Here is a 27133-nt window from a genome sequence, read left to right as displayed (position 1 = left end):
TAGAAATAGAATTTGTACCTTTGTGATTATCTTGTATCTAAGCTTCTGCAGACTGCCTCCTTATCTCAGATCTTTTGACAGACTTGCATTTCAGGCAATTAGTGCTGACTTTGAAACACATGAACTAACGCCATTTAGCTGTGAAAACTGGCAAATGAAGAGGTGGCCTTCAAGGGCTTAGAAATTAGCATATGAGCCTACCTAGGTTTAGCTTTCAACTAAGAATACAATGAGAACAAAGCAAATTTGATGATACAAGTAAATTAGAAAGTTGTATAAAATGACATGCTCTATCTGAATCATAAAAATTTAATTTGGGGAGGCGGGGCGAGCGGCTGACAAAGATGGCCGCACTTCATTGAAGCTCTCTAAGCAAGTTGGACATATAAGCATATAGCAACAGCAACTTGGGAGATATCTTTATGCAGGACCTATACATCTGCCCCGGAACACCCGGTGATCACCCTGCATTTATAGGTGATGCCTAGACCGCAACTATGACAGCCATGCTGGTTTGAGGCTGAGTCACAGAACTTTGCAGATCAATAATCCTCCGGTACCAACTACAAGGATATACCAGACTGCCCAGAGTACCATACAAGGAAATAAAGGTGACTTCTTTTGTATTATTCAACATCAAAATTTGGTGCGACTTACTTGCTAACTGGCTCCCATTCCCTAATACGCCATGATAACTTGGGGCTCAAAGTTGTAAATCACGCTGGCGCTGATATATCCTCTCAACTTGATATATTCTGGGATCTGTGCACCTATATTTGTAAAGCATACATAGAAACCTTCTATCTACAAATTACTCACTGTATAACTTTATTACTGGACACTTGCTCTTAAAGAAGGAAACAGTTCGATCACTGCACACTTGCGTTATACACACTGTATACACTATATACACACAATGAGCTCCTTTTTCAAGCAGACAGAAAAACAGAGATCTAACAAAGACCTAGACCCTCTGCAAACATCTCAAGATGAAAGCTCTTGTGAGGCTACAGATGCTACAATGGGAGAACAAGCACAAAGTAATGAAATAGGAAAGGATGACATTATTATTTATGGAGCTATGGAAGCCCTTATTGAACAAGTCAAAGCGAGCATTAAAACTTAATGCGCGGACCTAAAGAAAGACATTTCTGAACTCCGCTACAGAGTGGATACACTGGAAGAACATGAATATGTGGCAGCTCAAAAAATAGCAAATCTTTCTACAAAAGCCTTCCAACATCACCAACGTATGGTAGAATTAGAAGACAAATTAGACGACCTAGAGAATTGCTCTAGAAGAAGTAATTTAAGATTTAGAGGAATTCCTGAAAACGTTCTTGGGGCAGAAATGCGAGACTATTTGCAATCATTATTCGCAGACTTAATGAAAAACAGTCCTGGTGACCCTCCTGAAATCATCCTTGATAGAGCCCACAGATCACTCTGCCCTAAGCCCCCTGAAGGCTCGCCCCCCCCCCCCCCCGGGATGTAATTGTACATTTCCAAAACTTTCAACATAGAGAGCTTATCTATAGCCACTCCAGAAAACAACTAGCTTTCATATTCCAAGGTCAACGTATACAAGTATTCCAAGATCTCTCAGCTCGGACGCTCCAAAAGAGAAAATATTTTGCCTTTTTGACCTCTCATCTGCGCACCTTAAAAATTCCATATAGGTGGGGTTTTCCAACCTCTGTCATTGTGGTCAAAAATGGAAGAAAATTTGAGTGCCTCTTCCCGCCGGACGCCGAGCAATTTTGTCAACATCTGGGATTACCTCCCCCAGATTTGACAGATTCCTCCGTCCAATCATCAGCACCAGCTAAACAAGAACCTCCTAAGCCTCAGAGGCGTCCTTGGCAGGAATCTACAATGAAACAGAATAAAAGAAGACAAATGAATCCTACCAATACTGCCGAAGATCCACCTTGAGAAAGGACACGTACCTATATAATCCTATTGTTAATATCTTTACTCTGTTAACTTGATATTCCTTTTTTCCAGGTTTTTCAGAGACTTCGTCTAGAGACTTTTTGAACTATATGTTTCCGGATTTTATTGCTATGATAAATACCTGCACTTACTATAGTTTTCAAAGTTGTTATGACCGAGATAGAATTGTTATGGTTACAGATCCGCTGAAGGTTATACTATCTGTTTCGCTACACCTTCTGTGAAATTACAGAATTTACAGCCTGTTCTTTGATATTTGTTATATGTTGATTATTGCAAAGTTATACCAATTAGTTTAGTTAATGTATGGAGTAATTACTCCAGTCAGCTCTACTACGGAAATAAAATTAATACCGCTTTTTTATATACCGTATACCCATGGCATATCCCCTCTAGTTTGATAACTGAAGGAATACTCTGAGACTCTTTTAATATAGTCTAGATATTCTCACGACCCCGCTTGTTACTATTATATTGAATGCCGTGACTTCCCCAGCACCCCTCACCCTTACACCAAGCTTTCAAGTTAAGATTAAACTCGTTGAAAATCATATCAGCATAACTCAATAATGTTGATATCATAACCTTTACCAGCGCAAATCTATATGGACCTTTGTTTAGATCCTGCATAAGTCAGTCTGAGAAAATCTGTAATCATAGTACTCTCACTGTTTCTCAGTCAGCACTGACACATGCAATGTTTAATATAATAGTACATTTACCCTATAACCATGCTGCTGAAACGTACCTCAGGGTCATCCATTATTTTGATGCCTGCTCAAAGTGTTTTTCAAATTTTGTGTCTTTATGTTTATGCATATTCCCCATGTATATCTGTTCTAGAAATGAGTGAAACGAGGTTACCTTATTCTATTTGTCGTATTCTAGCTTTAAGATACTACTGCCTCGTTTAACTATTCTAATTGAGATACGGCTGAACTGTCAAAGGTTCACAAATAGAATAGAATTATTTAATCCTCTTGCTTTTCAAATCTCACTTCATATAGATTTCATGTCCAACTTGCCTAACAGCCTCCCTTCTTTTTTGCCTATGTTATACTTAAACCAGAGCTTACACCTAAATCCTCTATACCAGATTACATCAGTTCTGAACTATTCTTTATCCTTCTTACTGAACTCTCCATCCTCCCGCCTACATAATCCCTTATCAACATCCCCGCAATTACTACTGGTTTTTCTTGTTACTATTTCATAACATATAGTACTGACAATGCAACCTCAGATTTTTAATGGGTCATTTACTATTGCCACTCAAAATGTAAAAGGATTTCTTTCGGCAGAAAAGAGGTCAATCGCTCTATATGACTTTTATAAAAAGAGTCTGGATATTGTGATGATCCAGGAAACTCACTTTAAAAAAAAACATGAACCAAAGCTCCCTACTAGATACTACAACCAATATTACCTTAGCTCGGGCCCAACCAGACACAATGGTGTTTGCACCCTTTTTAAACGCAAAGCTTCATTTGACTTACTGCAAAAATATTGTGACACTGAGTGCAGGATTTTGATCTTGGTAGGTCTTTACTATGGTAAACCCATTACTCTAGCAAATATTTATGCCCCAAATAAACCTACTCCTTGTTTCTTCCGCAAAGTTATTAATAAGCTCCTTGACATAGCCAAAGGCCCTATCCTTTTAGGAGGAGACTTTAACTTCCCATCGAATCCTTCTCTGGATACATCTACAGGTCAATCCTATCTCAGACTTTCTCAGATTAAAAACAATAACACTTTACTTCAATCACTTACGTTATTTGACACATGGAAAATGGTGCACACAGCTACCAAAGATTACACTTTTTTCTCTCACCCACAACGCTCATACACACGTCTCGACTACATATTCTGTGATCAGGCCTCCCTTACGAACTTAATGTACTCTAAGATTTCACACACTTCCTGGTCCGACCATAGTCTAGTTAGATCTACGTTTAAATGGACAACTAAACCCAACCATAGGTTGAATTGGAGACTGAACTAACATACCCTTACAGATAATTACATCATTGACCAATTAATTAAGCGCACAGACAAATTCTTTGAGTTTAATATTTCTTCTGACACTACCACTGCCAATAATTGGGAATCCTATAAGTCCTTTATTAGGGGGATCATTATACAGCTAACGGCAAAACTCAAAAAACAGAGATCTACCCAGTTTGACTCTAACCAGCATTCTCCTTGCTAAAGAAAACTCTCATAAACAAGACCCTCAATCTTTGCAAAAACTAAATGAAGTAAAGGAAGCAAGGGACACTCTTAATAAATTCTTGATTGAAAATGCGTATATGCATGCCATGACCTCTAAGGCGAAATTTTTTGCAGAATCTAATCAAGCGGGGCGAATGCTGGCGAGATTCCTAAAACAACAGAGACTCAATTCATATATTCATTCCATCAAAAACAGCTCAAGAACCAGTAGCTCTAAAAATGAAGACATATAAACTAGTTTCGTCTCATACTACACTTCACTATATAATATCAATAACAACACAAACGATCTGGAGAGGCGAGATAAGATGAAGTCATTCTTTGACTCAATTACTGTCCCCACGGTCCAACAGGAGGATCTGGACATATTAGATGCACCCATCTCGTTACAGGAAATAATACGTACAATCAAATCTCTCCCAGGAAGTAAGTCACCTGGTCCGGATGCTCTTTCGTCCAAATTCAACTTTTAATTGGAAATGTCAGCCCTCATTTACTTGAACTATTTCAGTCTATAGACCAAGGTCTTTCTTTCACTCAGCCCCTATTAGAAGCTATGATTACAGTAATCCTAAACCTGATAAACCTAAGGACAACGTAGGCAGTTATAGACCAATCTCCTTAATAAACGTTGACATCAAGATATACGCTAAGATCCTGGCAAACCGCCTTAATCCTATCCTTCCAAAAGTCATCCATCCAGACCAGGTCGGATTCATCAGGGGCCGTGAGGCAAAAGATAATACCACTAGACTACTCCATGCTCTCTTTACCTCCCACAATTCTAAAGGTTACCTTGTTCTCCTCTCCACAGACGCCGTGAAGGCCTTTGACAGGGTCGACTGGCAGTTTATGTGGTCGGCCCTGTCAAGGTTTGGTTTCCCAGACAAATTTATAGCCAGAGTACAAGCACTTTACAATAACCCCTGTGCTAGGATAAAAGTTAATGACACAATTTCCCAAGCTTTCCAAATATCTAACGGCACCCGACAGGGGTGCCCGTTATCTCCCCTACTGTTTGCCATTTCAGTGGAAATACTTGCAATTCAAATCAGAAATGACCCTAATATCACTGGCATCCCGTTCGGTAATATCCATCAGACTTGTCTTCTTTTTGCAGATGATATTATCTTCACATTACAGGCACCAAAAACCTTTCTCCCCGCCCTCATACAAGTATTAGAGTTATATAAACAGTTTTCTAATTATTCTATAAATATGGAGAAATCAAGCATCATTCCCATTCATATAAACCCCACAGAACTAGACTTCCTCCAAAATGATACCCCCTTTGCTGTCACAAGCTCACTAAGATATTTGGGACTTAATATTCCTAAAAACCCTCAGGATTTGTTCCACGAGAACTTTCTAAAACTTCAAACTGTCGTCTTCCCATTACTGGATATGTGGCATAAACAGGGACATTTATCTTGGACAGGCCGAATAAACGCCATAAAAATGATGATTATTCCTAAGTATCTTTATTTATTTCAAGCCCTTCCTATCACAATACCAAGACAATTTTTACGCACACAACAAAGAATGTTAGAATCTTTTATCTGGGCTTATAAAAAACCAAGAGTGTCTCGCCATACACTATACTTGAGAAAAGAAGAAGGAGGTCTTAATATCCCAAATTTATCATTATATTACAGGGCGGCACACCTCGCTCGAATAGTAGTGTGGAATCATAATTCTTCATTTAAATCTGGGTACAAATTGAGGCAGCCCTTCTCCAGCAAACCTCGATGCAAGACCTCTGTTGGCTCCCCAAACCCCATATACCCCCCATGATCAAGCTTAATGAAAGTATTAAAACAACACTTGCCATTTGGGATTCCCTTATCCAGCATCCCAACACCCTTTCTACTCCAATCTCACCCATGACCCCAATATTAAGTAATACACTCTTTTTTCGACGACACCAATTTAAATTTGAGACTGAAATCATGAGCCACAAAAATCTGCCTATATTTCTACTTACAGACTCTTCCTTGGTTAAGGATAGAATCTCTCTAAGAGACTCCCTAGGTTCTCCATTTCACAGCTGGTTTTCCTATCTCCAAATCCGACAGGCTATCCTTGACTGTCCGCAAAGAAATGACTGCCTCCGTGCACTTAAACCCTTCGAAAAACTATGCCTTAACCTGGACATACATAAATCCCACCTATCCATTACACACAAACTACTTAGGATCCCACCTGCAACTAGATTACCCTCCTTTGCCAATAAATGGGAGACAGAGCTTCAGCTCAGACTTCCAAAAGAGGATTGGTCACGATGTTTCCATATGACACATTCCGCTTCAATATCCTTGGTACTGACTGAACTTAATTATAAAATCATCTCACGATGGTACCTTACCCCCCAGAGACTGTTTGAAATATTCTCAGGGGCCAATCAGATCTGTTGGCGGCATTGTGGAGAGGTTGGCACTTTAGCCCATATATGGTGGTCATGCGATAAATTGTCTAATTTTTTAGCCCAAATAGAACAATGTATTAACGTTACCGTGAGTACTCAATTTACTCTCACTGCCCCAATGATATTATTAAACTTAGTTCCAGATATACAATGCGTCTATCGCAAAAAATTACTACAGCTGATGCTCACATGTGCCAAACGACTTATGCCTAGGTTGTGGAAGCAACAACACCCCCCCACTTTCCAACAATGGGAATCGGAGCTAACGTATCTACTATCCCTAGAGAAGAGACACTATTGTTTTATAGGGAAAAAGGATTTCATACTTGATATCATTTTTCTTTGGGAACAAAGAACGCCATAATGTGTAGAGGAGATTTCTGTAGTACTAAACCACTGACCATTTACACCCGTGCATAAGTCAGTATACTATCCCCTAACCAAGTTGGACTTACACAGTGCGAGGGAAAATTTTCATTTTACACTGCTTCTACCTCCCTTTCTCTTCACCTCCCCCTCGGTCCCTTTCTTCTCTCTCTTTTCTTCCCTTAAAATCGGTCCTTTATCACTATCTTTACTTCCTTTGTTAACTCAAATGCTAAATCACTCTCAGGTTTATACAGAATATACAGAATGTTAATACTTACTATATTATGCACCGTATGTTAACTGCCTGTTTGAGCTATGTATATTATCTGAAAATTGTTAATAAAAATTATTTGAAACAAAAAAATTTAATTTGGTCTTTACTATCCCTTTAATAAGGAAATTGATTAAATTAAATACGAAATATGTTCTTATCAAGGAATGTCCTTTAATTATAATTTGTTACTCGAGGAAATAAATGCAATCCATTTAAAGCGATACAGGGTAGGTATCCTTAGTGAAATATTTAATGAAGCATACACTAATGGATTAATAGATAAAAAACTGAATGAGTATTTATTTGAAAGTTCATAAGAACTTCAGACATCCTCCTGGGCATTCAATCTTGGCAAGAGTAAATTCTATCTTCTCAAATATAACAAATTTTTTAGACAAAGTTTTGAAACAAATAGTATTAAAATTACCCTTTTTTTTTTTTTAGAGGATTCTTCACAACTCATTATTAAATTGCCGGATATTGATGTAATACATTATAATATAATTTTAGTTACTTTGGATGTTAATAAAAGTATAAGATAAAGTTAAAAAATATACTATATCTCAAAAGAATTTAATTATTGAATTATTAGAAGTGGTGTTAAAATATAATTACTTCTTCTTTGAAGATACATATTATATGCAATGTAGAGGCAATGCTATGGGTGTTAATATGGCTCCATAACACACGGGCATATATATATGGGCATGTTTGAAGACATGTTTGCCTATCCCCATATTTTATTACAACAATATTCAAGCATATGGTTGCGTTATATAGACAACATAATTATGGTAAGGACTGGTGAATTGAAAACATTAAAGGGACAGTCTACACCTTAGTTATCTTAAAGTATTACTTTAAATTAAAGGGACAGTCTACACCAGAATTTGTATTATTATAAAAGATAGATAATCCCTTTATTAACCATTCCCTAGTTTTGCATAAGCAACCCAGTTATTTTAAAATGACTATTGTTTCTTTTCACTTTGAAATAGCTGCCAAGCTCTGCCCACTAAATACATCAAGGGCTGCATCTATGCACTCTGCTGAATAGCATTGACAGTCTGTTGAATCTAATTAGTGAGTCTTTGTAACTAGTGAAGCTTTTAATGTCATCAGTAGACAGAGCTTGGCAGCCATTTCAAACTGACCAGAAACAATAGTCATTTTAAAATAACCTTTTTTTACTGTTACTGCTGCATGATATAGAAAGGTGTGCAGGTATTACAAGTGGAAAGTAAACACGATCACTTAAGCACAATTGAAGTAACACGCATCAGGTTAGTGTGACCTCAGAGCTCTGGTTAACTGTTTTGCAAAACAAAAACACATCAAAAATACTTTACAAAGTACAGTTACACTCATAAAAACACCATCAAAAGTTATAAAGGCTCAAAGATATGAGGTCTCAGGTGTTAGAAAAAGAAAAAGGCCGGAAAAGGAAAGAACTTTAACATAGAGATACATACATATACATGGCTAAATATGCATAAATATATATATATATATATATATATATATATATATATATATATATATATATATATGTGTGTGTGTGTGTGTGTATGTGTTTACAGACAAATATACACATATAAACACATAAATACATATGATGGACTTGTAATAGTCAAGAATGGAAATAATGAAAGTGGGGAATAAAATCTTAGTTGTGTCTTGTGTGAGGAAGTGGTAGATTTTAGAGATGTTTTTGAGGTAGATTTGGCTAAGGACTGGATGTGGAAAGTGAATGAGTGATCTGATCTGAAGTGTTATACTTTTGTTGATTTTTATTCTCCGACATCAACTGAACAGCAACCCCAACTGATGCTGATGCTGTGGTATATGACTATAGTTCATGAAAACTAGAGTATTGCATTTAGTGATTTATGGAGATTATGTGTCCTCTATAGGACAACTGGTGGTAACAAGTATTTCCTTTAACGTCTATGGAGATGTTTGATGTTACCACTACAGTAGTTTACATAAACCTATATGGGCCTATATTTCCCAACATGAAATGTATCCCATCCAATGCCTCTATTTCCCACCTCTACAGCTAAAGATCCACCAAAAAGACACATTAACTCTTGAAAAATAACGTAAAAATACATAAATAATTTTGCTTTAACCTCTGATTCTCAGGAAAATGTACTTCTTAAAATAACCTGGAATATTATCCAGTGCAACAAATTTTCTTTACTAGATCGCTGACCAAAGTCTGCTTCCATTTTTACCCAGTGCACCATGGGACTGTTAGTCTGAGCCAGAACAGAGAGTAGGTAAGATGTGAAATCATCATAGAACAGTATCATTTGTAAGTTTATGTGTCAGTACTCTTTATGAGTTTAATGATCTAAATCATTCATGTAACCTCACATATATTTTCTGTCTATACATCAAATAGTTAATTAAATGTTTTGCAAGTTATTCAAAGTCTTGAGTACAGTTAAACACCTGTTATTAAAGCTCTTGTTTCATGCCAAGCATGGGAAAGTGATCTCTGTGGTATTGAATCTAAATGCCAAAGAGTCACAATTCAAACTATGTTTGTTTTTCATCTTTGAGCTTATGTCTCTGCCAGTTCTGAAAGTTTTTTTTTGGCAGCAATGTATTCAGGTAGGAGGTACCTGCCACACCTTTGTTTAATATTGAGCAAGAAATGTATAATGAATAAATGATTTATGCTTGCAACCAATGATTATGTAAAGTACCATTGTCCTAGTAATCGTAAGAATCTCTTCTTCTGTTTTCCTCTTCAAGCAGTCGACTACTTCAGCTATATCGCAGCCAGAACTATTAGCAATAAACTGCAAAATAAGAGAAATATAGAGTGTCAATTCCAAAATGAGTAAAAAAAAAAACCCTTAAAGGGACACAAAAAAGCAATAATATAGTGCTGTAATGTGCTAGATTATTTTATTATTTTGCTAACCCTAACCCCCCTCTAACTTATAATTAAAATAAATCTAAATAAAACCTACTATTAATAACTAAATAATTCCTATTTAAAACTAAATACTTACCTGTAAAATAAACCCTAAGCTAGCTACAATATAACTAATAGTAACATTGTAGCTAGCTTAGGGTTTATTTTTATTTTACCGGCAAGTTTGTTTTTATTTTAACTAGGTAGAATAGTTACTAAAAAGTTATTAACTATTAACCCTAACTCTAACCCTAACCCTAATAACTACCTAGCTAAAATAAATACAAATTGACCTGTAAAATAAAACCTAACCTAAGTTACACTAAAACCTAAAAACAAACACAAACGGTATATCAGCACTAATCAGCTAAACAATCCTTTAAATTGTGTATAAATAACATACCAGAGTTCCAAGAACTCTAATATAAGATCTATTTATTTTACACTAAAACCTAACACTACACTACAATTAAATAAATTCCCTAAATTAAATACAATTAACTAAATTCAATAAAATTAGTTAAATTACAACAACAAAAATTACACAAAATAAAAAACAAATTACAAGATCTTTAAACTAATTACACCTAATCTAATAGCCCTATCAAAATAAAAAAAGCCCACCCAAAATAATAAAAACCCCTAGCCTAAACTAAACTACCAATAGCCCTTAAAAGGGCCTTTTTGGGGGCATTGCCTCAAAGAAATCAGCTCTTTTACCTGTAAAAAAAAATACAAACTACCCCCCCAACAGTAAAACCCACCACCCACACAACCAACCCCCAAATAAAACCCTAACTAAAAAAAACTAAGCTCCCCATTGCCCTGAAAAGGGCATTTGGATTGGCATTGCCCTTAAAAGGGCATTTAACTATTGCTGCCCAAAGCCCTAACCTAAAAATAAAACCCAGCCAATACACCCTTAAAAAAACCTAACACTAACCCCTTGAAGATCCACTTACAGTTTTGAAGATCCGACATCCATCCTCAAAGAAGCCGGGAGAAGTCCTCATCGAAGCGGCAAGAAGTCCTCAAAGAAGCAGGGAGAATTCTTCATCCAAGCTGGGAGAAGTGGTCCTCCAGATGGGCAGAAGTTTTCACCCAGACGGCATCTTCTATTTTCATCCATCCGGCGCGGAGCGGGGTCCATCTTCAAGACATCCGGGGCGGAGCATCATCTTCCAACGACGACTACCCGACGAATGAAGGTACCTTTAAGTGACGTCATCCAAGATGGCATCCCTTAGATTCCGATTGGCTAATAGAATGCAAGCTCAATCCTATTGGCTGATTGGATCAGCCAATAGGATTGAAGTTCAATCCTATTGGCTGATTGCATCAGCCAATAGGATTTTTTCAACCTTAATTCCGATTGGCTGAATTCTATCAGCCAATTGGAATCTAAGGGACGCTATCTTGGATGACGTCACTTAAAGGTACCTTCATTCGTCGGGTAGTCGTCGTTGGAAGAGGATGCTCCACGCCAGATGTCTTGAAGATAGACCAGCTCCACACTGGATGGATGAAGATAGAAGATGCCATCTGGGTGAAGACTTCTGCCCGTCTGGAGGACCACTTCTCCCGGCTTGGATGAAGACTTCTCCCGGCTTCGTTGAGGACTTCTTGCCGCTTTGATGAGGACTTCTCCCGGCTTCGTTGAGGATGGATGTCGGATCTTCAAAACTGTAAGTGGATCTTCAGGGGGTTAGTGTTAGGTTTTTTTAAGGGTGTATTGGGTGGGTTTTATTTTTAGGTTAGGGCTTTGGGCAGCAATAGAGCTAAATGCCCTTTTAAGGGCAATGTCCATCCAAATGCACTTTTCAGGGCAATGGGGAGCTTAGGTTTTTTTAGTTAGGGTTTTATTTGGGGGGTTGGTTGTGTGGGTGGTGGGTTTTACTGTTGGGGGGGTAGTTTGTAATTTTTTTTACAGGTAAAAGAGCTGATTTCTTTGGGTCAATGCCCAGCAAAGGCCCTTTTAAGGGCTTTTGGTAGTTTAGTTTAGGGTTTTTTTTTTATTTTGGGTAGACTTTTTTATTTTGATAGGGCTATTAGATTAGGTGTAATTAGTTTATTAAAGATCTTGTAATTTGTTTTTTATTTTCTGTAATTTAGTGTGTTTTTTTGTAATTTACTTAATTTTATTGAATTTATTTAATTGTATTTAATTTAGGGAATTTATTTAATTGCAGGGTTAGGTTAGGTGTTAGTTTTACTTAGGTTAGGTTTTATTTTACAGGTCAATTTGTATTTATTTTAGCTAGGTAGTTAGTAAATAGTTAATAACTATTTAGTAACTATTCTACCTAGTTAAAATAAAGACAAACTTGCCTGTAAAATAAAAATAAAAATTAAGATAGCTACAATGTAACTATTAGTTATATTGTAGCTATCATACGGGTTTATTTTACAGGTATTTAACTTTAAATAGGAATAATTTAGGTAATAATTGTAGGTTTTATTTATATTTATTTTAATTATATTTAAGTTAGGGGGTATTAGGGTTAGGGTTAGACTTAGGTTTAGGGGTTAATAAATATAATTTAGTGGTGGCGACGTTGGGGGCAGCAGATTATGGGTTAATAAATGTAGGTAGGTGGTGGCAATGTTAGGGGCAGCAGATTAGGGGTTAATAATATTTAACTAGTGTTTGTGATGCGGGATTATGGCGGTTTAGGGGTTAATATGTTTATTATAGTGATGGCGACGTTTAGGGGGCAGCAGATTAGGGGTTAATAACATTATGTAGGTGTCAGCGATGCGTGGGCTGCAGATTAGGGGTTAATAAATATAATGTAGGTGTTGGCGATGTTGGGGTTCATAAGTATAATGTAGGTGGCGGCGATGTCCGGAGCGGCAGATTAGGGGTTCATAAGTATAATGCCGGTGTCAGCGATGTCGGGGGCGGCAGATTAGGGGTTAATAAATGTAAGATTAGGGGTGTTTAGACTCGGGGTTCATGTTAGGGTGTTAGGTGTAAACATAAATTGTGTTTCCCCATAGGAATCAATGGGGCTGCGTTACTGAGATTTACGCTGCTTTTTGGCAGGTATTAGACTTTTTCTCAGCCGGCTCTCCCCATTGATGTCTATGGGGAAATCGTGCACAAGCACGTACAACCAGCTCACCGCTGACTTAAGCAGCGCTGGGTTGGAGTGCGGGATGGAGCACAATTTTGCTCTACGCTCACTTCTTGCCTTTTAATGCCGGGTTTGTAAAAACCCTTAATACCAGCGCTGTAGGTAAGTGAGCGGTGAGAAAAAAGTGCAAGTTAGCAATTCACCCCTCATAAAGCAAAACTTGTAATCTGGCCATTTGTGTTTAACCCCTACATAGCTAAACAAAAGTGACAAAATAAAACAACATTTTTCTTTCGTGATTCAGATAGAGCATAACATTTTAAACAACTTTCCATTTTAATAATTTTATCAAATTTTCTTCCTTTTTTGTTATCCTTTGTTAAATAGCAGGAAGGTAAGTTCATGAGTGTGCACGTGTCTGCAACACTAAATGGCAGCAGTTTTGCAACAGTGTTATACATTAGCAAGAGCACTAGATGGCAGCACTATTTACTATCAAGTATTGCTCCAGACGTGTGCACGCTACCTATCTAGATAGCTCTTCAACAAAGAATAACAAAAGAACAAAGCAATTTTTATAATAGAAGTAAATTAGAACTTTTTAAAATTGTATTGTCTGCCTGAATCATGAAAGAAACATTTTAGTTTCATGTCTCTGTAAGCTATGAATTGGTAATCCTGAACTGAACATAATCAGTGGCTCAGTGGTTGTGTTCAGCTGTAGAACAGTATTGCATTACCTTTCCAAATCTGACCAACCCATTAAAGGGACATGAAACCCAAAATTTTTATTTCATGATTTAGAAAGAGCATATAATTTTAAACAACTTTCTAATTTACTTCAATTATTTAATTTGTTTCATTCTTTTGATAGCCTTTGCTAAAAAGCATATCTAGATAGGCTCAGTAGCTGCTGATTGGTGGCTGCACATAGATGCCTTTTGTGATTAGCTCACCCATATGCATTGTGTTTATTCAACAAAGGATATCTAATAATGAAGAAAATTAGATAATAGAAGTAAATAGGGATGTTGTTTAAATTTGTATTCTCTACCTAAATCATGAAATTAAAATTGTGGGTTTAGTGTCCCTTTAAGTGCAAATGATGACACGTGGTTGTGCACAATGTCAGCTTGGTCACCTCTGCATCCCTGGTGTTCTAGGACTCCCGCATCACCCAGGAATTCAGGGATGCTGGTGACGTCACCACACATGATTACAGGGCTTAAGCACTAGAAACCCCCAGGACCTAGGAGCACGAGGCACTTAACTTTCAAATGGTGTGTTTCTTGGGGGATAAAGTTTAAAAATAAAAAAAAAATATATACCAATTGTAATGCTTTTAACATTATCTACCCGTATTACAGACCACAGAAAAGGTCTAGAGACTCCCAAGACCCCTTGTTTTAAAGCCCTCGAGCCTTTTAAATAATTTCAACACTAAAGAAGAATAAATGGTGCACCCAGAAGAGAAGAAAAAAAGTTTATGAGTGTGAATAATTAACCAATCAAACGTGATATGGATAAATAGTGCACAATTCCAATTAATTTCTATAACTATTGTTCCTCCTCGGACCAGGTTGCTCATTGGTCAGGGTCTCAGTGAACCTTGATGGTAACGAAATTGTCAGGGTTTCACCCTGCTTTGTTTGCCATTTGCTGTTGGCTGCCATTTTACTTACCTCTCTCACTGAATCTGCTGCAGAGTGTGTAACGCTGCTCTCCTACCTAGGCACCCTCTTATGGCCAAACTGGTGAACATCATCAGTGTGAGACAGATTGCAGTCCCAGAATTATATCACCACTTATTATTTAAAGGGCCTCTGTTCAGTATGCTTTTGACCTTGCGTTTTCTCAGACTTCTTTGTGAGTTCCTGTGTTCCAGTTCCTGTGAATTACTGGGCTTGGCTGACATCCCTTCTGGTTCCCTGGCTTGATTCTGCTGTTCTCTTTGTTCCTGACTTCCGGCTCGTCTGACTACTCGCTTTGGCTCCTGACCCGGCTCGTCTGACTACCAGCTCTGGTTTTGACTCTTGGCTTGTTGTTTTGCTTTTGGACTCTTTATTATTTTTTGTTATTATTAATAAAGATGTGATTATTTTTGCATTTCATGTCTCTGTCTGATTCCTGGTACCCTGACATTACATAAGGGCCATGAATCCTGACAGTGCTAATAATCCACCTTTACGCACCATAATTTCCAGGATGGATGAACAGGATCACCGCTTGGTTCAATTTGCACTAGGCCTGCAAACCCTTCCAATTCACACTTCACATTTGGATCAGAGTTCTCCACAAGTTATGGCTGCTCCTGTTTCCGCTGCTGCACCTAGTCCTACTAGGAGCATGTCCGGTTCTGCACCTCTACCTCAGCGATATGGAGGTGATCCTAATCAGTGCTGAGTATATTAAAGATAGAACATTTTATCCTGTCCACTATTCTTTAATTTGACTATACATACAAACTACAGAAATATCTTTAGGTCAAGCTCTCTATTAATCCATTTTGGCACCAATGCATCCAATTTATGAACCCAAAAGGATTCTATTTGCTTTAGTATTAGTTCTCTGTTTCCATCCCTTCTTAAAGGGACAGTCAAGTTAAAAAAAAAATATGATTTAAATAGGGAATGTAATTTTAAACAACTTTCCAATTTACTTTTATCACCAATTTTGCTTTGTTTTCTTCATATTCTTAGTTCAAAACTAATTATAGGAGATTCATATGCTAATTTCTTAGACATTGAAGACTGTCTCTAATCTGAATGCATTTTGACCATTAGAGGGCATTAGTTCATGTATTCCATATAGATCACATTGAGCTCATGCACGTGAAGTTACCCTGGAGCCAGCACTGATTGGTTAAAATGCATGTCTGTCAAAAGAACTGAAATAAGGGGTCAGTTTGCAGAGGCTTTGATACAAGGTAATCACAGTGAATTCCTATAACAGTGTTGATTATGCAAAACTGGGGAATGGGTAATAAAGGGAATATCTTTGTTTTTAAACAACAAAAACTCTGGTGTTGACTGTCCCTTTAACTTATCTACACCATAAATAATTTGACACCTCATTTGGCTGATGTTATGGCCTGCCTCTAAGAAATTACATGATACTGTGGCTTCCCTATCCTTACATCTAAAGTTAGATCTGTGTTGACTCATCCTATCTCGTACTTGCCTTGTTATCTCGCCAATGTATATTTTAGAGCATAAGCATTTAATAAGGTAAACAACATAGGAGGAGTCACATGTATAGTAATTTCTTATGCCAATTTTTTGTCCTGTTTGTGGATGTTGGAAGTCTGCCCCTTTAATAACTGCACTGCAGCTAGCACAACCCAAACATGGGAATATTCCATAACTTTTGATGGTAATATATCTATGATTCTTTTTGGTGCCCAAGTCATTTCTTACCAAAAGGTCAACCAAATTGGGGACCCTGTGATATGCCACTATGGGTAGTTTTTGAAAGGATTCAATACTAGAATTGCAATTTTTTAAGACATGCCAATGTTTAGTGATGATTCTTCTAATGTCTTTACTGTTGGTATTGTATTGGGTAACACATATTACCCTCTGCTGTTTTTTTAGTGTTTTTAAGGATAATTACCCCATCATCATGTTTAACCTTTTCAATCTCTCAATAAATTTTATAGGGTTACCACTCTTTCTGAATTTTTCTCCAATTTCCTTTAATCTACAGTTATCTAGGGAATTCTCATTTACAATTCTTTTAACCCTCTTGAGCTGACTACAAGGGAGAGAATTCCTCAGGGCACTGTGATGAAAGCTTCCATACCTTAGCAAGGTATTTCTATCCATCACTTTTCTATGTAAATCAATATTAAGGCCACAGGTACTTTCATTCTTATATACAACTGTATCCACAAAAAACACTTTTTCTTCACTAAAAGTAAGTGTAAATTTTAAGCCATTAACAGCTTGATTCAATTGTTCCACAAATGCCAACAGGGTACCAACGTCACCCCACCACATGCCAAATACATAATTTATGAAGCGCCACCATGATGCCCCATAATTCAAGAACAAACCATTCTCATATACAAATTTCTCTTTGACTCTGCTCATGAACATATTGGCGTATGTGCTAGTGCATGCTTTCCCCATAGACATCAATGGGGAGAGCGTGTTAGAAATAAAACTAACACCTGAAGAGCGGAATGGCGATAGCCGTAACGCAACCCCATTGATGGGGAAAAAAGTTACGTTTATACCTAGCACCCTAACATAAACCCCAAGTCTAAACACCCCTAATCTGCCACCCCCGACATTGCCAACACCTACATAAACGTATTTACCTCTAATATGCCACTCCTGACATCGCTACCACCTAAATAAAGTTATTAACCCCTGTTCTGCCTCTTCCCGACATCCCCGCCACTAAATAAAGTTATTAACCCCTAAACTTCTGGCCTCCCATATCACCGCCACTATTAAACCTATTAACAACTAAACCAATAGCATCTATCATTGCAAAAAAAAAAAAAAAAAAAACTATTAACCCCTAAACCTATCACCCCCTAACTTTAAATTAAAATTACAATATCCCTATCTTAAAATAAATAAAAACTTACCTGTGAAATTAAAAAACCTAAGTTTAAACAATATATTAAACTAACATTACTATTATACTAAAATTAAAATAACAAAAAAAAGCTCTAAATTACAAAAAATAAACACTAAATTGCGAAAAATAACAAATGAAATTATCCAAAATAAAAACAATTACACCGAATCTAATAGCCCTATAAAAATAAAAAAGCCCCCCAAAATAAAAAAAACCCTAGCCTACAATAAACTACCAATAGCCCTTAAAAGGGCCATTTGTAGGGCATTGCCCTAAAGAAATCAGCTCTTTTCCCTGAAAAAAAACAAAGACCCCCCAACAGTAAAACCCACCACCCAACCAACCCCCAAAATAAAAAAACCTAACTGAAAAGGGCATTTGTATGGGCATTGCCCTTAAAAGGGCATTCAGATCTTTATCATTGCCCTGAAAAGAGCATTTAGCTCTTTTAAGAATGCCCAAACCCTAATCTAAAAAAAAAACACCCAAAAAAAAAAAAAAAAGACCAAAACCTAACACTAACCCCCGACGATCCACTTACAGTTTCTGAGTCCGGACATCCAGGCGGCAAGAAGTCTTCATCCAGGCGGCAAGGTCTTCATCCAGGCGGCAAGGTCTTCATCCAGGCAGCGTTTTCAATCTTCATCCCGGCGGCGCGGAGCAGGTTCATCCTTCAAGACATCCGGTGCGGAGCATCCTTTTCATACGGTCGCCAATGTAGACTGAATCTTCAATGCAAGGGAGCATTTTCAAAATGGCGTCCCTTGCATTTCTATTGGCTGATTTGATTTTTGAACTACAAATTAAATAAACTAAATTAAACATAAAATTTTTTTACAAAAAATACCGACAAGACTCGTAATGGCTGCGTTTCGGTTTTTACACTGAAATGGAATTTTTTTCAGCGATAAAACCGGAACGCAAAATTTGGAAACTAGATGTGAGTGAATACTGACTCTATTCCTGCCACAATAGGCCGCCCAGGTTGTTCAGTCAGGTTTTTGTGGACCTTTGGCACTGTATAAAAAATAGGGGTCTTTGGCCATTCTATATACAAATAATCTGCAAATTTCTTATAGTCCCATTTTTTAATGCACAATTCAATAAGCCTTTTATTTCTGCCTGTATCTTAATTACAGGGTTACCATGTAATAGTTTATAGGTATTTACATCACCTAATTATTGTTTAATTTTATATATGTAATACTCTTTGTTAAGGACTATCATGGCTCCTCCCTTAACAAAGAGTATTACATATCTTAAATTAAACAACAACAGTAATTAAGATACAGGCAGAAATAAAAGGCTTTTTTAATTGGGCATTAAACAATGGGACTATAGATAAGAAATTGGCAGATTATTTGTATACTAGTCCTAAAGCCCGTTCACACGGGCCATTTTTTGCAGGATACAGCGGTCCCACCCCTTGCGCTCTCTCCCTCCCCCTCTCTTTTGCTCTCTCTCTCCCCCTCTCTTTTGCGCTTTCTCTTCCCCTCTCTTTTGAGCTCTCTCTCTTCCCCCCTCTCTTTTGCGCTCTCTCTCCCCCCTCTTTTGTGCTCTCTTTGCCCCCCTCTTTGCGCTCTCTCTCTCCCCCTCTCTTTTGCTCTCTCTCTCTCCCCCTCTCTTTTGCGCTTTCTTTCCCCCTCTCTTTTGAGCTCTCTCTCTCCACCTCTCTTTTGAGCTCTCTCTCTCCCCCTCTCTTTTGAGCGCTCTCTCTCCCCCCTCTCTTTTGCGCTCTCTCTCCCCCCTCTCTTTTGCGCTCTCTCCCTCCTCTTTTGTGCCCTCTCTCTCCCCCCTCTCTTTTGCGCTCTCTCTCCCCCTCTCTTTTGTGCTCTCTCTCTCACCCCTCTCTTTTGCGCTCTCTCTCACCCCTCTCTTTTGCACTCTCTCTCCCCCCTCTCTTTTGCGCTCTCTCTCCCTCTCTTTTGCGCTCTCTCTCTCATCCATCTCTTTTGCGCTCTCTCTCACCCCTCTCTTTTGCGCTTTCTCTTCCCCCTCTCTTTTGCACTCTCTCTCTCCCCTGTCTCTCTCCCCCCTCTCTCTCTCTCCCCCCCTCTCTCTCTCTCTCCTCTATCTCTCTCTCTATCTCCCCTCTATCTCTCTCTCTATCTCCCCTCTATCTCTCTCTCTCCCTCTCTCTCTCCCCTCTATCTCTCTCTCCCCTCTCTTTCTCTCCCCTCTATCTCTCTCTCTCTCCCCTCTCTCTCTCCCCCCTCTCTCTCTCTCTCTCTCTCCCCCCTCTCTCTCTCCCCCCTCTCTCTCTCTCTCTCCCCCTCTCTCTCTTCCCCCCTCTCTCCCCCCTCTCTCTCCCCCCCCTCTCTCTCTATCCCCCCTCTCTCTCTCCCCCCTCTCTCTCTCCCTCCCCTCTCTCTCCCTCCCCTCTCTCTCCCTCCCCTCTCTCTCTCTCTCTCTCTCTCTCTCCCCCTTACTCTCTCCCCTCTCTCTCTCCCCCCCCCTCTCTCTCTCTCCCCCCTCCCTCTCTCTCTCTCCCCTCTCTCTCTCTCCCCTCTCTCTCTCTCCCCTCTCTCTCTCCCCCTCTCTCTCCTCTCTCCCTCCCCCCTCTCTCTCTCTCCCTCCCCTCTCTCTCTCCTCTCTCTCTCTCTCTCTCCCTCCCCCCCTCTCTCTCCCTCCCCTCTCTCTCTCCCTCCTCTCTCTCTCTCTCCCTCCCCCCTCTCTCTCCCTCTCTCCTCTCCCCCTCCCCTCTCTCTCTCTCTCTCCTCTCTCTCCCTCCCCTCTCTCTCTCTCTCTCCATCCCCTCTCTCTCTCCCTCCTCTCTCTCCCTCCCCTTCCCTCTCTCTCTCCCTCCCCTCTCTCTCCCCCCTCTCTCTCTATCCCCCCTCTCTCTCTCCCCCCTCTCTCTCTCCCTCCCCTCTCTCTCCCTCCCCTCTCTCTCCCTCCCCTCTCTCTCTCTCTCTCTCTCTCTCTCCCCCTTACTCTCTCCCCTCTCTCTCTCCCCCCCCTCTCTCTCTCCCCCCTCCCTCTCTCTCTCTCCCCTCTCTCTCTCTCCCCTCTCTCTCTCCCCTCTCTCTCTCCCCCTCTCTCTCCTCTCTCCCTCCCCCCTCTCTCTCTCTCCCTCCCCTCTCTCTCTCTCCTCTCTCTCTCTCTCCCTCCCCCCCCTCTCTCTCCCTCCCCTCTCTCTCTCCCTCCTCTCTCTCTCTCTCCCTCCCCCCTCTCTCTCCCTCTCTCCTCTCCCCCTCCCCTCTCTCTCTCTCTCTCCTCTCTCTCCCTCCCCTCTCTCTCTCCATCCCCTCTCTCTCTCCCTCCTCTCTCTCCCTCCCCTTCCCTCTCTCTCTCCCTCCCCTCTCTCTCCCTCCCCCTCCCCTCTCTATCGCACTCCCCCTCTCCCTCCCCCTCCCCTCTCTCTCTCCCCCTCTCTCTGTCCCACTCCCCCCTCTCTCTCTTCCCCCCTCTCTTTTGATCTCTCTTCCCTTTCTTTTGCTCTCCCTCCCCCTCTCTTTTGCTGTCTCTCTCCCTCTCTTTTGCTGTCTCTATTGTGCTCTCTTTATCTCCCCTCTTGATCTCTCTCTCCCCTCTTGATCTCTCTCTCATCTTTCTTATCTTTTCCCTACCCCCTCTCTCCCCTCTTTTGAGCTGTTTTGAGCTCTCAGACTGCATAGCCTTTCACGGCCCACCTGGCCCCGCCCCTTTCACGCTCGACCACGCCCCCTTCATGACCCTCCCGTTCGACCACGCCCCCATCACGATCGGCCACGCCCCCGGCCACGCTCGGTCACGCCCACTTCTGCTTGCACTGCAGAGACTTAGGGACTGTAAGGCCAGGTGTGTTTGTCCTCGTGCTGTCTCTACTGCACATGACAGCTTCGGACAAACACACTTGGCCTTTTATAGTATAGGATAGAATGGCCAAAGACCCCTATTTTTTATACAGTGCCAAAGGTCCACAAAAACCTGACTGAATCACCTGGGTGGCCTATTTTGGCAAGAATAGAGTCAGTATTTACTCATATTGCTACATACTTGGATAAGGTCTTACAGCCAAAGGTGCTTAAAATCACTTCTTACATCAGGGATACAGGAGATTTTATTAAAAAGCTAAAGAATTTACCTTTGTACAATGCTAAGTGTATCCTGTATACCCTTGATGTAAGCAGTATATATATGGTAATAACCCAATTCAGCCCTTTACAATGAAATACAAATACAATTCTTTGAAAATTTGTTGAGAATAGTATTGTACAACAATTACTTTTTGCTTCAGGATGAGTGATACCTTCAAATGAGGGGTACTGCCATGGGGTCCAAAGTGGCCCCGATCATAGGCCAATATGTTCATGAGCAGAGTCAATGAGAAATTTGTATATGAGAATGGTTTGTTCTTGAAGTATGGGGCGTCATGGTGACGCTTCATAAATGACAAATTTGGTGTGTGGTGGTGTGATGTTGGTACCCTGTTCGCATTTGTGGAACAATTGAATCAAGCTGTTAATTGCCTAAAATTTACACTTAGTTTTAGTGAAGAAAAAGTGTTTTTTTCTGGATACAGTTGTATATAAGAATGAAAGTACCTGTGTCCTTAATATTGATCTACATAGGAAAGTGATGGATAGAATACCTTGTTAAGGTATGAAAGCTTTCATCACAGTGCCCTGAGGAATTCTCTCCCTCGTAGTCAGCTCAAGAGGGTAAAAAGAATTGTAAATGAGAATTCCCTAGTGAACTTTAGATTAAAGGAAATGGGAGAAAAATTCAGAGAGAGGGTTTACCTTATAAAATTAATTGAGAGTGAGATTGAAAAGGTTAAACATGATGATGGGGTAATTATCCCTAAAAACACACAGGAGAAACAGCAGAGGGTATTATGTGTTACCCAATACAATCCTAACAGTAAAGACATTAGTAGAATCATCACTAACATTGGCATGTCTTAAAAAATTGCAATTCTAGTATTGAATCCTTTCAAAAACCAACCATGATGGCATATCGCAGGGTCCCTAATTTTGGTGACCTTTTGGTAAGAAATGACTTGGGCACCAAAAAGAATCAGAGATATATTATCACTAAACGTTACCACACTTTCCCATGTTTGGGTTGTGCTAGTTAAAGTGCAGTTATTAAAGGGGCAGACTTCCAACATCCACAAACTGGAAAAAAAATTGGCATAAGAAATTACTATACGTGTAACTCATCAGATGTCATTTACCTTAAAAAATGCCCATGCTCTGAAATATACATTGGCGAGATGACAAGGCGGGTACGAAATAGGATGAGTCAACACAGGTCTAACATTAGATATACGGATAGGGAAGCCCCAGTATCATGTCATTTCTTAGGCAGGCCATGACATCAGCCAAATGAGGTGGCAAATTATTGATGATGTAGATAGGTTAGGAAGGGGTGGAAATAGAGAACTAATACTAAAGTAAAAAGAGTCCTTTTAAATTCATAAATTAGATGCATTGATGCCAAAAGGGATTAACAGAGAGCTTGACCTAAAGGTATTTCTGTAGTTTGTATATATAGCAAAATTAAAGAATAGTGGACAGGATAATATTTTCTGTATTTAATGTACATAGGTAAATGTTTTATTGTTTTTATATTCACATTTACTGTATACTCAATAATATGATATGTAACCACAAGGTGACATTAGTAAACTGTGTAAGCATTGAATGGGTCAAAGTGAAGGCCTATAAAGTGCATCTAACAGCTGAGGCCCATTAGCATTATTAAGGGATAACCTCCCGAAACGTTTCTGAAACACTTTTGTACCTCCATGTGAGAAGAAGCATAATAAATTGTGTTAAAATATAAAGTGCAGCGTAGTTCGTGTTTGTTGAAATTTCAAGGGGTTAACAGTCCCCCTTTTTTTCCACGTGCACCTGGAATTCTACCTGGGTGCTGTACACTTTTTTTGGATGCAGCTAATCAGTGCAGAGGGTTTTTGAACCAGGTGGGCATTTACTTTTGGATGTTACCTCAGGCATTTCCCTCTGACAAAGCTAAGGTGGGATTTCTCATCTCTTTACTCTCTGACATGGCTCTTGCTTGGGCTAATCCCTTGTGGGAGACTAATAAACCAGGGATTTCTAATTACACTGAAATTTGTGGCCTCCTTTCAAAGGGTATTTGATGTCCCGAATCATTTAGCAAGGTACGAGATCTGTTGCTCAGTATGCCATTGAGTTCTGTACGCTTGCCACAGATGTAGATTGGAACAATGAAGCCCTTGTTGCCGCCTTCTTTCATGGGATCTCTGATGCGATTAAAGACGAAGTTGCTGCTAGAGATTTACCAGAGGATCTCAAAGCTTTGGTGTATTTTTTAATCCTAATTGACATTAGACTTAGTGAGAGGCCCTCTTTTAAGGAGCGCTTGCGGAAGCCTCCTGTTTAGTTGTCTCCTATGTTTTCGATCCCACCCATGCCTCCCTCTCCTCCCATGCCTCCTGGTCCTGATTCACCTGATGAAGTGCCATACGGGCAGGAAATACGTCGGATGATTGATGTTGCTAGCTGATGGCAAGTGGAGCGCTATGTATCCCTGTCATGAAAGCAATGCTAGCGCTCCACTTTGTAATACCAGCGCAGGATAATGTGTGCTGGTATGCGAACGCAAGCTCACATTCGCATTGCTAGGAAGCATTGCACTCATGACACGGCATCAGAACTTCAGCGCCAGCGAAGGGGGTAAGTCGCGCAGCTATGGCAGCAATAAAAAATATATATGTATATGCTGATACACATATATATTTATGTGTTAATATGTGTATAGACACATATTAACACATAAATATATTTGTATATAAGAATATACATATATAGTTACTGGGAACATACAGTTCCCTTTGACCGCAATGTAAAAGCACTTTTTTTTTCTAGCACCCCACTCCCACCAACTTTAATCTCAAAATACTGCCTAGTGCAGTTATTTTATTATAAAATAAAGATGCTGCTATCTTTATTTTTTTTAATAAACTACATTAGACAGTATTTTGGAGTTATTTGGGGCAGATTTATAAAATTAACCAGAGATCTGATCTGATCTGACCTGGTACAGAGGGAGGGGAAATAGATATAACTTTGAAATTTATCAGAAAAAAATCTACTACTCATTTGAAGTTCAGACTAAGGTGTTAAATTTAACAAGCAGCGGATGCTGCTATCAACCCCTGTACTTTCTGGCTCGCAGGAAATGTAAGTTAAGAAGCAGCAGGCTTAAGACCACGGTTCCTTAATTTGTCCGCCACCTCTGAGGTGATTGGGTTAAATGACACCCCCTGCTAGAGGCTGATTGGCCACGAATGTGTAAGGGGTGGCATTGCACAAGCATTTCACGAGAAATGCTTGTGCAATGATACATGCCGACAGCGTATGCTGTCAGCATTTATCGCTGTGCGGTGGACATTGTCTTTTTATAATGCATTTGTTGATTATGCATATCTACTGTATTTAGTTACCCTTTAATTGTGAGTAGCATCTAAAACACTCTGCAAAACAGCTCAACACAGGAGCTAAAAATGGCTCAGCAGTTAAAGGGTTAAATGTGTTTCTTCACTTTGCATGGTTCTTTTCAAGCTATAGTGCAAGAATAACATTTTCTAGTGCATAAAAGCATTTAATAGTTGTTCCTTTATATTCATTTTTACTTTCTTTTTTACAATTCCTATTCTTTTGAACATTTGTTATATTTTATAGAAAAGATAAGTATTTAAATAAAATTGACAAACTGTTTAGCTTTATCTATTGCTGATTAAAGGGCTGGATTTTCTATAATAAAAGGCCAGGTATGTTTGTCAGATGCAGTCATGCGCAGTAGAGACTGCAGAGGACAAACATACCTGGCCTTGAGCAGCAGAGCAGTGCGCACTGCGGAAGCTGCCTGGTTGGGGCGTGCCGTGATGGTGCGTGGCCGGGCGTGCCGTGATGGGGGCATGGCCGGTGGGCGTGGTGAGGGGGCGTGGCCTCGTGGGAGAGCGCGCTGGAGGGGCGTGGCCGGCGGGAGAGAGGTGGGAGAGACCAAAAGAGGTGGGAGAGACTAAAAGAGAGGAGGGAAAGACAGAAAGCGAGCAAAAGAGGGGGGGGGGGAGAGAGAGAGACCAAAAGAGAGGAGAGAGAAAGGAAAAGAGGGGAGAGAGAGAGCAAAAGAGAGGAGGGAGAGAGAGAGCACAAAAGAGGTGGGAGAGAGCACAAAAGAGGGGGAGAGAGCTCAAAAGAGAGGGGGGGGAGAGAGAGCAAAAGCGAGGGAGAGCGAGAGCTCAAAAGAGAGGGAGAAAGAGCTCAAAAGAGAGGGGGGAGAGAGTTTAAAAGAGAGGGGGAGAGAGAGAGCACAAAAAAGAGAAGGGGGAGAGCGCAAAAGAGGGAGAGAGAGAGCGCAAAAGAGGGAGAAAGAGAGCGCAAAAGAGGGAGAGAGAGAGCACAAAAGAGAGGGGGGGAGAGCACAAAAGAGAGGGGGAGAGAGCGCAAAAGACAGGGAGAGAGAGAGCGCAAAAGAGAGGGGGGGAGAGAAGAGAGCACAAAAGAGGGGGGAGGGAGAGAGCACAAAAGAGGCGGGAGAGAGAGCACAAAAGAGAGGGGGGGAAAGAGAGCGCAAAAAGAGAGGGAGAGAGAGAGCTCAAAAGAGAGGGGTGAGAGAGATAGTTTAAAAGAGAGGGGGAGAGAGAGCGCAAAAGAGGGGGGAGAGAGAGTGCAAAAGAGAAGAGGGAAAGAGAGAGTGCAAAAGAGGGAGAGAGAGAGCAAAAGAGGGAGAGAGAGAGAGAGCAAAAGAGAGGGGGAGAGAGCACAAAAGAGAGGGGGAGAGAGCGCAAAAGAGAGGCGGTAGAGAGAGCAAAAGAGAGGGGGAGAGAGAGCAAAAGAGAGGGGGAGAGAGAGCAAAAGAGGGGGGAAAGAGAGCAAAAGAGAGGGGGGAGGGAGAGAGAGCACAAAAAGGGGGGAGAAAGAGAGCAAAAGAGGGGGGAGAGAGAGTAAAATTGGGGAGAGAGAGCAAAAGAGGGGGGGGGAGAGCGCAAAATAGGGGGGAGAGAGAGCAAAAGAGGGGGAGAAAGTAAAAGAGGGTGAGAGAGAGGGAGCAAAAGAGGGGGGAGAGAGCAGAAGAGGGGGAAGAGAGAGAGTGAGCAAAAGAGGGGACAGAGAGGAAAAGAGGGGGAGAGAGAGAGCAAAGGAGGGGGAGAGAGAGCACAAGAGGGAAGAGAGAGAGCAAAAAAGGGGGGAGAGCGCAAAATAAGGGGGAGAGAGCGCAAAAGAGAGAGAGAGAGCAAAAGAGGGGAGAGAGAGTAAAAGAGGGGGAGAGAGAGAGCGCAAAAGAGGGGGAGAGAGCTCAAA

General features: G+C 40.2%; 1 pseudogene; it reads right to left on the bottom strand.

The window, feature by feature from the left end:
• LOC128642311 (fatty acyl-CoA hydrolase precursor, medium chain-like) overlaps positions 1-27133 on the bottom strand; it is a 141073-nt pseudogene that overhangs the window by 44106 nt on the left and 69834 nt on the right.

The sequence above is a fragment of the Bombina bombina genome, chromosome 1 (assembly GCF_027579735.1).
Source record: "Bombina bombina isolate aBomBom1 chromosome 1, aBomBom1.pri, whole genome shotgun sequence".
Classification (NCBI taxonomy): domain Eukaryota; kingdom Metazoa; phylum Chordata; class Amphibia; order Anura; family Bombinatoridae; genus Bombina; species Bombina bombina.
The sequence above is the reverse complement of the archived record's forward strand: the minus strand, read 5'-3'. Positions and strand labels throughout refer to the sequence as shown.